Source organism: Haliotis cracherodii, unplaced genomic scaffold (assembly GCF_022045235.1).
Source record: "Haliotis cracherodii isolate W230 unplaced genomic scaffold, xgHalCrac1.p SCAF_2, whole genome shotgun sequence".
Taxonomy (NCBI): Eukaryota; Metazoa; Mollusca; class Gastropoda; order Lepetellida; family Haliotidae; genus Haliotis; species Haliotis cracherodii.
In genome coordinates this window covers 49650952-49667377 of record NW_027266275.1, presented here as the reverse complement: position 1 = coordinate 49667377, position 16426 = coordinate 49650952, and positions in this window count along the sequence as shown.

The window sequence follows — 16426 nt, the reverse complement described above, 5'->3', positions numbered from 1 at the left end:
AGCAAACGGGTGTCGTGAAAGGGTTCAATATATATAATAAATAAGTGAGAATTGTTTTCAGTAATGAGTATAACAGTCACGTACACCAATACGGCCTCTACAGATAAACATACTTCTATGTGTGCGATGGCGATTTGTATACTTCTGCATCGATTCGTGATTACATTCATTGCATACTGCCTGGAGTACTTCCGACTAGTTGGGGAAGTCTCATTCAAGAGTTGTGTACAAGATGTCTATATGTGATGCATTAACTCACTCTCTCTATGCTCTCTAAAAAGTCATTTTTCTATGACTTGCATATTGCCCGTCTGTAAACAAACTGCTGTAGCATGTTGGTAATACTATAGTCTAGAAGCATATACAAATATATATGTACACCGTCCTGTTACACTGACCGTGTAATATGTGCACATACAATATACACTCATGTACACCGTCCTGTTACACTGACCGTGTAATATGTGCACATACAATATACACACATGTACACCGTCCTGTTACACTGACCGTGTAATATGTGCACATACAATATACACACATGTACGCCATCCTGTTACACTGACCATGTAATATGTGCACATACAATATACACACATGTACGCCATCCTGTTAAACTGATTATGTAATATATGCACATACTATATACACACATGTACGCCATCCTGTTAAACTGATTATGTAATATATGCACATACTATATACACACATGTACACCATCCTGTTAAACTGACAATGTAATATGTGCACATACTATATACACATGTACACCATCCTGTTACACTGACCATGTAATGTGTGCAGGGATGTCTGGTACATGTATTTTAATTTTTACAATTTACTGAAAATGTTAACAAGCAATACATGCTTATGGTAAAACCTCTCCATACAGTTATACTCATTATAACATACAATGCTTAACTATGATATGCAAAGAAAAGCTTTCAGAAACAGCTGTAAGGAAAATTGAAATATACTCTTTAAAAAAAAGAAACGCAAAGCCAGATTTGTGTGAGGTAGGAAAATATATTTATACGAGGAACCGTACAAGGTATTGAGCCAAAATGTTGTGGCGAGAACACATGGCGATTGTAGTCATCTCAGTTATCAGTATATAGGAAAAGTCCAAGGTGAAGGTCAGCTACCATTAATAACGCGCATGTCCCCCGTAGGAATCGAGAGCGGTCGGACATCTCCTGCCCATGGAAGAGATGAGCGAATCACATCCTGGGGAATGGTAGCCCACTCGGCCTACAACGCAAAAGCCAACTGCTGCAACGTCTGGGGTTGTGGTTGACGCTGGCGTATCCAATTCACCTCTGCGTTGCTCTAACGGGTTAAAATCCAGGGATCGGGATGACCAGGAGATAACATCAACGTTGTTGTGTAGATATGCTCTTGTGAACCGTGCATGTACGCGGTCGAGCGTTGTCCAGGTTGAATATACCGTTGCCGACGTCTGTAGACCCGTGCTCTTCCATCATTTTGACTGGGGAGAAGTCTTGATTCGTCGCTGAACCAGACATCTATCCATCGCAGTTGAGGCCATACCCTGTGTCGACGATACAAATGCAGTCGTTGTTGACGATGTTGTCGACTCAATATGACGCGTTGAACAGGACATTTTGCTCGTAGACCTGCTGCTCGTACGGTCTGGTCGGAGATTCTGCGCAGTCCGGGTATTTGGGATGCGGTTGAGGTGGCTGTGGTCGTCTTTTCACGTAGGTGGTGCAGTCAGATGCAGTGATCTTGGGCAGGGGTGGAAACAGTATTAATTGGAATTACGTATTCTTACATATTTGTCTCTGATCGATCTGTAATCTGTCTCTCACAACCCGCAGCTTTGAAACCTGTGGCAAACGTGTCGACTAACGGCGAGATTAATGAAGAAGTTATGTCATTTATAAACTGCTTGATGGCATCAGACATTGGCTGTTGATCTTAACTAAAGCTACATGAAGCTTATGCCAACTTTAAACTGTTGTAGGCACTAGACATTAGTTTGTGAACATCACTGACGGTATAAAAGCTTATTCCATATCTGACACTGACGTTATGTGAGAAGGAAAATTATTAACATCACGCCCTTCTTACAAGTGAATGTTTCTATACTAACAGATCAAAACAAATATTTCATCCTTCACATGTTACAAGTGAATGTTTCTATACTAACAGATCAAAACAAATATTTCATCCTTCACATGTTACAATTGAAGATTACCGCTCTAACAGGTCAAAACACAGTTTTCATCCTTCACATGTTACACATATATTATATGAGATAGATACATGAATATAAATGAAAACTAAACGGTGTAGTTACATGTCATAGTGAAGGGGTATGAACAAATGCTGCCACTTATCAACATAATGAGAGACTAGTAATTTTGTTTCGCCCCATGTATGAAGCTCAAGTTTTTTCATGCAAATCAGGAAGTCCACCTAAGAGGAAAGACATGATAACATCATCATCATTCGATCAAAGGTCAACAAAGTAATTCGCTTTGTGATATCAAAGATATTTTCGAACATTTCATTTCTTTCTTGCACATTGATAGTACATGCCATAAAAATGTGTTTGTCTATGTCATGTGCTTCAGTTCCGCAATGACAATATATCTTAGAACATCCCATTTTGACCATATTAGATAGAACATAAAACTTGGAAGGAAAGCGTAGAGAAAGTTGCCAGAATCTACATGTCTTATCTTTTGATTCACAAGACTAGTCCATTTACATTTACTGGGAACATTACAATTAGCTATGTAATCATACAAGACATGGAAAAAATCAAATCGTATTTATGAACATGTTGAAACAGGGAGATTTATAACATCAAATGTCAAACTCCTGTTGACATTTGTTTTGCCCAAGTCTGCCAATGAATAGTTGTTTGAAATAGAAGTCACAGCTAGATCGACACATTTTACCAAATAAGAGCAGGGCTTGTTTATCAATGTATGCCAGAATGGTTATACGATTAGATTTGGTGCATTTGTAATGTGCACATTTTCATTACTAGCAGTAACTGTTGTAGATATCCGTTAATTATAGTTGATTTGCCAGAAGAATGTTATCGTACACAGTTTCTGTTGCCCACGAGTCCGACTTAACCGCAGACATTGTCTAGCCGTTGCTCCTTCCATGTACAAACACTGTATTCAACCAATGTGTGCATGTTGGCAAATATCATTATAACGCCCAGTGGGACATGTACATGTATGTGTAGGTGATTTCTTAAATACTAGTATACAAACTGCAAGACAGTTGTGCTTGTCAAAATTCCTTTATGCGCACAAGATATTCAGCCGTTCAACGGCTCTTCAGGTGTAATTAACACTTCAACGTTATCCTAGGCGACGCACAGCAGCAGTATTTGTGTCGTCATAATGCATATGACGTTATAGTTAGTGGCAATAGTGTGATAAGTAAAATACTATGCTACATGCTATATGATTTATACAACAAGCTTCAATTAGCTGCAAAATACATTTTTAATCCCGTGTTTAAGGTGCGTATCAATCAAGATATAGGTTTCAGTTTAAAACTTTTAATACGCTTAATTTGACCTGAACCAGCATTCGTTATTCAAACTAAAATATTTTTTTCCCTTTATACCCAAAAGTCCGCTTCGGGATGAACATTTAAATCTCACAGTACTTTGCGTTCACAGAGAAAACAATTTGAATATGTCTTTGACCGAAAAAGGAAAAGAAACACAATCTTACAATGCTGGATCTAACATGGGAAGACATTCTCAATTGATCGACTGCGATCACAGTTTAATTCCGGGACCCTGTAGTATTGTCTCAGTTGCAAACTGTGTAGGCATAAGCGGCGAGTTTATCAATCACTCAATGTTGATCTTGGGATCACGGTAATCACCACTAGATCAGTTTATTGATTGATTTCTAGATACCTCCTTCCCATATGACATCGGGGCAGCGATGATGTTGTGCCCCCCAACCTCCACTCACGCTGACAGTGAAGTCAGATTAGACCCTGTACAGTATAGTCAGTGTACTCGCGATACAATATAGTCAGTATACTCCCGATACAGTATAGTAAGTATACTCCCGATACAGTATAGTAAGTATACTCCCGATATAGTATAGTCAGTATACTCTCGATATAGTATAGTCAGTATACTCCCGATACAGTAAAGTCAGTATACTCCCGATACAGTATAGTAAGTATACTCCCGATACAGTATAGTAAGTATACTCCCGATATAGTATAGTCAGTATACTCTCGATATAGTATAGTCGGTATACTTCCGATACAGTATAGTCAGTATACTCTCGATATAGTGTAGTCAGTATACTCTCGATATAATCACTACTCTCTACTTACTTTGCTTGTCATAGAGCAAGAAGTAATCATGGCTATCTACTTACTATGCTTGTCATAGAGCAAGAAGTAATCATGGCTATCTACTTACTCTGCTTGTCATAGAGCAAGAAGTAATCATGGCTATCTACTTACTATGCTTGTCATACAGCAAGAAGTAATCACTGCTATCTTCTTACCATGCTTGTCATAGGGCAAGAAGTAAGCACTGCTATCTACTTACTATGCTTGTCATAGAGTAAGAAGTAATCACTGCTATCTACTTACTATGCTTGTCATAGAGCAAGAAGTAATCACTGCTATCAACTTACTATGCTTGTCATACAGCAAGACGTAATCATGGCTATCTACTTACTATGCTTGTCATAGAGCAAGAAGTAATTACTGCTATCTACTTACAATGCTTGTCATAGAGTAAGAAGTAATCATGGCTATCTACTTACTATGCTTGTCATAGAGCAAGAAGTAATCACTGCTATCAACTTACTATGCTTGTCATACAGCAAGACGTAATCATGGCTATCTACTTACTATGCTTGTCATAGAGAAAGAAGTAATTACTGCTATCTACTTACTATGCTTGTCATAAGGCAAGAAGTAACCACTGCTCTCTACTTATAACGCTTGTCATAGAGCAAGACGTAATCATGGCTATCTACTTACTATGCTTGTCATACAGCAAGACGTAATCATGGCTATCTACTTACTATGCTTGTCATAGAGTAAGAAGTAATCATGGCTATCTACTTACTTTGCTTGTCATAGAGCAAGAAGTAATTACTGCTATCTACTTACTATGCTTGTCATAGAGCAAGAAGTAATCACTGCTATATACTTACTTTGCTTGTCATAGAGCAAGAAGTAATTACTGTTATCTACTTACTATGCTTGTCATAGAGCAAGAAGTAATTACTGCTATCTACTTACTATGCTTGTCATAGAGCAAGAAGTAATCACTGCTATATACTTACTTTGCTTGTCATAGAGCAAGAAGTAATTACTGCTATCTACTTACTATGCTTGTCATAGAGCAAGTAGTAATCACTGCTATATACTTACTTTGCTTGTCATAGAGCAAGAAGTAATTACTGCTATCTACTTACTCTGCTTGTCATAGAGCAAGAAGTAATCACTGCTATCTACTTACTATGCTTGTCATAGAGCAAGATGTAATCACTGCTATACTTAGCAATCGACAACTAATTAATTGTTTTTGAGAATTTCTATGACTGAAACAATCTGTCACGTTAGCGCATGATGGCTGTACACGTACACGTTAGCGCATGATGGCTGTACACGTACACGTTAGCGCATGATGGCTGTACACGTACACGTTAGCGCATGATGGCTGTACTCGTACACGTTAGAGCATGATGGCTGTACACGTACACGTTAGCGCATGATGGCTGTACACGTACACGTTAGCGCATGATGGCTGTACACGTAAACGTAGCGCATGGTGGCTAAATACGAACACGTTAGCGCATGATGGCTGTACACGTACACGTTAGAGCATGATGGCTGTACACGTACACGTTAGCGCATGATGGCTGTACACGTACACGTTAGCGCATGATGGCTGTACACGTACACGTTAGCGCATGATGGCTGTACACGTACACGTTAGAGCATGATGGCTGTACACGTACACGTTAGCGCATGATGGCTGTACACGTACACGTTAGCGCATGATGGCTGTACACGTACACGTTAGCGCGTGATGGCTGTACACGTACACGTTAGCGCATGATGGCTGTACACGTACACGTTAGAGCATGATGGCTGTACACGTACACGTTAGCGCATGATGGCTGTACACGTACACGTTAGAGCATGATGGCTGTACACGTACACGTTAGCGCATGATGGCTGTACACGTACACGTTAGCGCATGATGGCTGTACACGTAAACGTTAGCGCATGATGGCTGTACACGTACACGTTAGCGCATGATGGCTGTACACGTACACGTTAGCGCATGATGGCTGTACACGTACACGTTAGCGCATGATGGCTGTACACGTACACGTTAGCGCATGATGGCTGTACACGTACCCGTTAGAGCATGATGGCTGTACACGTACACGTTAGCGCATGATGGCTGTACACGTACACGTTAGAGCATGATGGCTGTACACGTACACGTTAACGCATGATGGCTGTACACGTACACGTTAGCGCGTGATGGCTGTACACGTACACGTTAGCGCATGATGGCTGTACACGTACACGTTAGCGCATGATGGCTGTACACGTACACGTTAGCGCATGATGGCTGTACACGTACACATTAGAGCATGATGGCTGTACACGTACACGTTAGCGCATGATGGCTGTACACGTACACGTTAGAGCATGATGGCTGTACACGTACACGTTAGCGCATGATGGCTGTACACGTACACGTTAGCGCGTGATGGCTGTACACGTACACGTTAGCGCATGATGGCTGTACACGTACACGTTAGCGCATGATGGCTGTACACGTACACGTTAGCGCATGATGGCTGTACACGTACACGTTAGCGCATGATGGCTGTACACGTACACGTTAGAGCATGATGGCTGTACACGTACACGTTAGAGCATGATGGCTGTACACGTACACGTTAGAGCATGATGGCTGTACACGTACACGTTAGCGCATGATGGCTGTACAAGTACACGTTAGCGCATGATGGCTGTACACGTACACGTTAGCGCATGATGGCTGTACACGTACACGTTAGAGCATGATGGCTGTACACGTACACGTTAGTGCATGATGGCTGTACACGTACACGTTAGCGCATGATGGCTGTACACGTACACGTTAGCGCGTGATGGCTGTACACGTACACGTTAGCGCATGATGGCTGTACACGTACACGTTAGAGCATGATGGCTGTACACGTACACGTTAGAGCATGATGGCTGTACACGTACACGTTAGCGCATGATGGCTGTACACGTACACGTTAGTGCATGATGGCTGTACACGTACACGTTAGCGCATGATGGCTGTACACGTACACGTTAGTGCATGATGGCTGTACACGTACACGTTAGCGCATGATGGCTGTACACGTACACGTTAGAGCATGATGGCTGTACACGTACACGTTAGCGCATGATGGCTGTACACGTACACGTTAGTGCATGATGGCTGTACACGTACACGTTAGCGCATGATGGCTGTACACGTACACGTTAGAGCATGATGGCTGTACACGTACACGTTAGAGCATGATGGCTGTACACGTACACGTTAGCGCATGATGGCTGTACATGGTGATTATGATTATGATTATACAATACTTGTCGAGTTGTGGGTGTGAGTGTTAGATGTGCAGTTCATTAACAGTGATATATACTCGTGGCGCAAAACAATACATATCTGTATCGAATTTAACTTTGCTGAATATAGAGCTTGCGTTTTAATTGAAATCATATCTGACATTTGTCTTATTTGTAATATATGCTTCCAATTGTTTTCTTCACGTTTTCTATTTTAATCTCGAAACGCACATGCAACGGACAAGGGTGTAGCATACCTGTAGCATCAGAGCTCCACACTCGGGGTGTACTGACCTACAGCTATAGAGCTCCGCATTCGGAGTGTTCTGAACTACAGCTATAGAGTTCCGCACTCGGGGTGTACTGACCTACAGCTATAGAGATCCCCGCATGGGGTGTGACTACTACCTACAGCTATAGAGATCCCCACATGGGGTGTTCTGACCTACAGCCATAGAGTTCTGCACTGGGGTTGTTCTGACCTACAGCTATAGAGATCCCCCCATGAGGTGTGACTACCACCTACAGCCAAAGAGCTCTGCACTCGAGGTGTACTGACCTACAGCTATAGAGATCCCCGCATGGGGTGTGACTACTACCTACAGCTATAGAGATCCCCACATGGGGTGTTACTACCTACAGCTATAGAGATGCCCACATGGGGTGTGACTAATACCTACAGCCATAGAGTTCGGCACTCGGGTTGTTCTGACCTACAGCTATAGAGATCCCCATATGGTGTGTGACTACTACCTACAGCTATAGAGATCCCCACATGGGGTGTATTGACCTACAGCTATAGAGATCCACACATGGGGTGTGACTACTACCTACAGCTATAGAGATCCCCACATGGGGTGTTCTGACCTACAGCCATAGAGTTCTGCACTGGGGTTGTTCTGACCTACAGCTATAGAGATCCCCCCATGAGGTGTGACTACCACCTACAGCCAAAGAGCTCTGCACTCGGGGTGTACTGACCTACAACTATAGAGATCCCCACATGGGGTGTGACTACTACCTACAGCTATAGAGATCCCCACATGGGGTGTGACTACTACCTACAGTTATAGAGATCCCCACATGGGGTGTGACTACTACATACAGCTATAGAGATCCCCACATGGGGTGTGACTACTACCTACAGCTATAGAGATCCCCACATGGGGTGTGACTACTACCTACAGTTATAGAGATCCCCACATGGGGTGTGACTACTACCTACAGCTATAGAGATCCCCACATGGGGTGTGACTACTACCTACAGCTATAGAGATCCCCACATGGTGTGTGACTACTACCTACAGTTATAGAGATCCGCACAAGGGGTGTACTGACCTACAGCTATAGAGTTCTGCACATTGGGTGTGACCACTACCTACAGCTATAGAGATCCCCACATGGGGTGTGACTACTACCTACAGTTATAGAGATCCCCACATGGGGTGTGACTACTACCTACAGTTATAGAGATCCCCACATGGGGTGTGACTACTACCTACAGCCAAAGAGCTCTGCACTCGGGGTGTACTGACCTACAACTATAGAGATCCCCCCATGAGGTGTGACTACTACCTACAGCTATAGAGATCCCCACATGGGGTGTGACTACTACCTACAGCTATAGAGATCCCCCCATGAGGTGTGACTACCACCTACAGCTATAGAGATCCCCCCATGAGGTGTGACTACCACCTACAGCCAAAGAGCTCTGCACTCGGGGTGTACTGACCTACAACTATAGAGATCCCCACATGGGGTGTGACTACTACCTACAGCTATAGAGATCCCCACATGGGGTGTGACTACTACCTACAGTTATAGAGATCCCCACATGGGGTGTGACTACTACATACAGCTATAGAGATCCCCACATGGGGTGTGACTACTACCTACAGCTATAGAGATCCCCACATGGGGTGTGACTACTACCTACAGTTATAGAGATCCCCACATGGGGTGTGACTACTACCTACAGCTATAGAGATCCCCACATGGGGTGTGACTACTACCTACAGCTATAGAGATCCCCACATGGTGTGTGACTACTACCTACAGTTATAGAGATCCCCACATGGGGTGTGACTACTACCTACAGCTATAGAGATCCCCACATGGTGTGTGACTACTACCTACAGCTATAGAGTTCTGCACATTGGGTGTGACCACTACCTACAGCTATAGAGATCCCCACATGGGGTGTGACTACTACCTACAGCTATAGAGATCCCCACATGGGGTGTGACTACTACCTACAGCTATAGAGATCCCCACATGGGGTGTGACTACTACCTAGAGCTATAGAGATCCCCACATGGGGTGTGACTACTACCTACAGCTATAGAGAACCCCACATGGGGTGTGACTACTACCTACAGCTATAAAGTTCCGCACTCGGGGTGTTCTGACCTCCAGCTATAGAGATCCCCATATGGGGTGTGACTACTACCTACAGCTATAGAGATCCCCACATGGGGTGTATTGACCTACAGCTATAGAGATCCACACATGGGGTGTGACTACTACCTACAGCTATGGAGTTCCGCACTCGGGGTGTACTGACCTACAGCTATAGAGTTCTGCACTCGGGTTGTTCTGACCTACAGCTGCATATCCCCACATTGGGTGTGACTACTACCTACAGCTATAGAGATCCCCACATGGGGTGTATTGACCTACAGCTATAGAGATCCCCACATGGGAAGATCTGACCTACAGCTATAGAAATCTGCACTCGGGTTGTTCTGACCTACAGCTATAGAGATCCCCACATGGTGTGTGACTACTACCTACAGCTATAGAGATCCCCACATGGGGTGTGACTACTACCTACAGTTATAGAGATCCCCACATGGGGTGTGACTACTACCTACAGTTATAGAGATCCCCACATGGGGTGTGACTACTACCTACAGTTATAGAGATCCCCACATGGGGTGTGACTACTACCTACAGTTATAGAGATCCCCACATGGGGTGTGACTACTACCTACAGTTATAGAGATCCCCACATGGGGTGTGACTACTACCTACAGCCAAAGAGCTCTGCACTCGGGGTGTACTGACCTACAACTATAGAGATCCCCCCATGAGGTGTGACTACTACCTACAGCTATAGAGATCCCCACATGGGGTGTGACTACTACCTACAGCTATAGAGATCCCCCCATGAGGTGTGACTACCACCTACAGCTATAGAGATCCCCCCATGAGGTGTGACTACCACCTACAGCCAAAGAGCTCTGCACTCGGGGTGTACTGACCTACAACTATAGAGATCCCCACATGGGGTGTGACTACTACCTACAGCTATAGAGATCCCCACATGGGGTGTGACTACTACCTACAGTTATAGAGATCCCCACATGGGGTGTGACTACTACATACAGCTATAGAGATCCCCACATGGGGTGTGACTACTACCTACAGCTATAGAGATCCCCACATGGGGTGTGACTACTACCTACAGTTATAGAGATCCCCACATGGGGTGTGACTACTACCTACAGCTATAGAGATCCCCACATGGGGTGTGACTACTACCTACAGCTATAGAGATCCCCACATGGTGTGTGACTACTACCTACAGTTATAGAGATCCCCACATGGGGTGTGACTACTACCTACAGCTATAGAGATCCCCACATGGTGTGTGACTACTACCTACAGCTATAGAGATCCCCACATGGGGTGTGACCACTACCTACAGCTATAGAGATCCCCACATGGGGTGTGACTACTACCTACAGCTATAGAGATCCCCACATGGGGTGTGACTACTACCTACAGCTATAGAGATCCCCACATGGGGTGTGACTACTACCTAGAGCTATAGAGATCCCCACATGGGGTGTGACTACTACCTACAGCTATAGAGATCCCCACATGGGGTGTGACTACTACCTACAGCTATAAAGTTCCGCACTCGGGGTGTTCTGACCTCCAGCTATAGAGATCCCCATATGGGGTGTGACTACTACCTACAGCTATAGAGATCCCCACATGGGGTGTATTGACCTACAGCTATAGAGATCCACACATGGGGTGTGACTACTACCTACAGCTATGGAGTTCCGCACTCGGGGTGTACTGACCTACAGCTATAGAGTTCTGCACTCGGGTTGTTCTGACCTACAGCTGCATATCCCCACATTGGGTGTGACTACTACCTACAGCTATAGAGATCCCCACATGGGGTGTATTGACCTACAGCTATAGAGATCCCCACATGGGAAGATCTGACCTACAGCTATAGAAATCTGCACTCGGGTTGTTCTGACCTACAGCTATAGAGATCCCCACATGGTGTGTGACTACTACCTACAGCTATAGAGATCCCCACATGGGGTGTTCTGACCTACAGCTATAGAGTTCTGCACTGGGGTTGTTCTGACCTACTGCTATAGAGATCCCCACATGAGGTGTGACTACTACCTACAGCCATAGAGCTCTGCACTCGGGGTGTGACTACTACCGGTATAGAGATCCCAACATGGGGGGTGACTACTACCTACAGCTATATAGATCCCAACATGGGGTGTGTTTACCTACAGCTATAGAGATCCCCACATGGGGTGTGACTACTACATACAGCTATAGAGATCCCCACATGGGGTGTACTGACCTACAGTTATAGAGCTCCGTACTCGGGATGTACTGACCTACAGACATAGAGATCCCCACATATGGTGTGACTACTACCTACAGCTATAGAGTTCTGCACTAGGTTTGTTCTGACCTACAGCTATAGAGTTCCCCACATGGGGTGTGACTACCACCTGCAGCTATAGAGCTCTGCACTCGGGGTGTACTGACCTCCACCTATAGAGCTCTGCACTCGGGGTGTACTGACCTACAGCTATAGATATCCCCACATGGTGTGTGACTACTACCTACAGCTATAGAGTTCTGCACTCGGGTTGTTCTGACCTACAGCTATAGATATCCCCACATGGGGTGTGACTACTACCTACCGCTATACAGATCCCCACATGGGTCGTGACTACTACCTACAGCCATAGAGCTCTGCACTCGGGGTGTACTGACCTACAGCTATAGAGATCCCCACATGGGGTGTGACTACTATCTACAGCTATAGAGATCCCCATATGGGGTGTGACTACTACCTACAACTATAGAGATCCGCATTCGGGGTGTACTGACCTACAGCTATAGATCTCCGAAAAAGGTGTGTGACTACTACTTACGTCTATAGTGATCCCCACAATGGGTGTGACAACTACCTACAGCTATAGAGATCCCCACATGGCGTGTACTGACCTACAGCTCTAGAGATCCCCACACGGTGTGTGACTACTACCTACAGCTATAGAGATCCCCACATGGGGTGTGACTACTACCTACAGCTATAGAGATCCCCACATGGGGTGTGACTACTACCTACAGCTATAGAGATCCCCACATGGGGTGTGACTACTACCTACAGCTATAGAGATCCCCACATGGGGTGTGACTACTACCTACAGTTATAGAGATCCCCACATGGGGTGTGACTACTACCTACAGCTATAGAGATCCCCACATGGTGTGTGACTACTACCTACAGTTATAGAGATCCGCACAAGGGGTGTACTGACCTACAGCTATAGAGTTCTGCACATTGGGTGTGACCACTACCTACAGCTATAGAGATCCCCACATGCGATGTGACTACTACCTACAGCTATAGAGATCCCCACATGGGGTGTGACTACTACCTACAGCTATAGAGATCCCCACATGGGGTGTGACTACTACCTACAGCTATAGAGATCCCCACATGGGGTGTGACTACTACCTACAGTTATAGAGATCCCCACATGGGGTGTGACTACTACCTACAGCTATAGAGATCCCCACATGGTGTGTGACTACTACCTACAGTTATAGAGATCCGCACAAGGGGTGTACTGACCTACAGCTATAGAGTTCTGCACATTGGGTGTGACCACTACCTACAGCTATAGAGATCCCCACATGCGATGTGACTACTACCTACAGCTATAGAGATCCCAACATTGGGTGTGACTACTACCTACAGCTATAGAGATCCCCACATGGGGTGTACTGACCTACAGCTATAGAGATCCCCACTTGGGGTGTTCTGACCCACAGCTATAGAGTTCTGCACTCGGGTTGTTCTGACCTACAGCTATAGTGATCCCCACATTGGTTGTGACTACTACCTACAGCCATAGAGCTCTGCACTCGGGGTTTACTGACCTACAGCTATAGAGATCCCCACATGGTGTGTGACTACTACCTACAGCAATAGAGTTATGCACTTGGGTTGTTCTGACCTACAGCTACAGAGATCCCTACATGAGGTGTGAATACCTACAGCTATAGAGATCCCCACATGGGGTGTGGCTATTACCTACAGCCATAGAGTTCTGCACTCGGGTTGTTCTGACCTACAGCTATAGAGTTCTGCACTCGGGGTGTGACTACATACAGCAATAGAGATCCCCACACGGGGTTGGACTACTACCTACAGCTACAGAGATCACCATATGGGGTGTGACTGCCTACAGCTATAGAGATCCGTACATTGGGTGTGACTTCTACCTACCGCTATAGAGATCCCCACATGGGGTGTGACTACTACCTACAGCTATAGAGATCCCCACATGGGGTGTGACTACCTAAGCTATAGAGATCCCCACAAACGGTGTGACTACTACCTATAGCTATAGAGATCCCCACATGGGGTGTGACTACTACCTACAGCTATAGAGATCCCCACATTGTGTGTGACGACTACCTACAGCTATATAGATCCCAACATGGGGTGTGTTTACCTACAGTTATAGAGATCCCCACATGGGGTGTGACTACTACATACAGCTGTAGAGATCCCCACATGGGGTGTACTGACCTACAGCTATAGAGATTCCCACATGGGGTGTTCTGACCTACAGCTATAGAGATCTGCACTTGGGTTGTTCTGACCTACATCTATGGAGTTCCCAACGTTGGGTGTGACTACTACCTACAGATATAGAGCTCCGTACTCGGGATGTACTGACCTACAGACATAGAGATTTCCACATGGGGTGTTCTGACCTACAGCTATAGAGATCCCCACATGGGGTGTGGCTACTATCTACAGCTATAGAGATCCCCACATGGGGTGTGACTACTACCTACAGCTATAGAGATCCTCACTCGGGGTGTACTGACCTACAGCTATAGAGCTCCGAAAAAGGTGTGTGACTACTACTTACGTCTATAGAGATCCCCACATTGGGTGTGACTACTACCTACAGCCATAGGTTCGGCACTCGGGTTGTTCTGACTTACAGCTATAGAGTTACGCACTCGGGGTGTGACTACCTACAGCAATAGAGCTCTCCACATGTGGTGTGACTACTACCTACAGCTATAGAGATCCCCACGTTGGGTGTGACAACCTACAGCTATATAGAGATCCCCACGTTGGGTGTGACTACCTACAGCTATAGAGATCCCCACATGGGGTGTGACTACTACTTACAGCTATAGAGATCCCCACATGGGGTGTGACTACCAACAGCTATAGAGATCCCAACATGGGGTGTGACTACTACCTGCAGCTATAGAGATCCCCACATTGGGTGTGACTACCTAAGCTATAGAGATCCCCACATGTGGTGTGACTACTGCATACAGCTATAGGGATCCCCACATGGGGTGTGACAACTACCTACAGCTATAGAGATCCCCATATGGGCTGTACTGACCTACAGCTATAGAGATCCCCACATGGGGTGTGACTACTACCTACAGCTATATAGATCCCCACATGGGGTGAACTGACCTACAGCTATAGAGATCCTCACATGGGGTGTTCTGACCTACAGCTATAGAGTTCTGCACTCGGGGTGTTCTGACCTACAGCTATAGAGATCCCCACATGGGGTGTGACTATTTACAGCTATAGAGATCCCCACATGGGATGTGACTACTACCTACAGCCACAGAGTTCTGCACTTGGGCTGTTCTGACCTACAGATATAGAGATCCCCACATGGGATGTGACTACTACCCACAGCTATAGAGATCCCCACATGGGGTGTACTCACCTACAGCTATAGAGATCCCCACATGGGGTGTACTGACCTACAGCTATAGAGTTCTGCACTTGGGTTGTTCTGACCTACAGCTATAGAGATCCCCACATGGGGTGTGACTACTACCTGCAGCCACAGAGCTCTGCACTCGTGGTGAACTGACCTACAGCTATAGAGCTCCGCACTCGGGGTGTACTGACCTACAGCTATAGAGATTCCCCCATGGGGTGTGACTACTGCCTACAGCTATAGAGCTCCCCACATGGGGTGTGACCACCTAAGCTATAGAGATCCCCACATGGGGTGTGACTACTACCTACAGCTATTGAGATCCCCACATTGGGTGTAAGGAGCTGCTACTTGTGTAAATCCCACATGGGGTGCGACTTTTGTGATAGAAACTTACATGTGTTAGCTACATCTACTTTCCATGGTATTTATGACATCGTAACTCTTTCAAGGCCACGACTATCTTATCTGCAGCGTCTATTTTGGCTTTTTGGCTCGCAGCCTTGTGCTTTTGAAGTAGTGTATGGAATCAAAACATCGGCACCCCTGCTGGACTCGTGATGCGTATTAGTATCTGACAAATATTTCATGTGCATCCTAACTCTAGGTGATAGGAGTGTATATATCAGTTTATGTAATATATAACACAATATTGTATTCTGACCAAACACGGTCCTATTAGAGTATGACATGTGACAATAATAATACTGAAAGTAATATCTACCTTGCGCTGTATGATA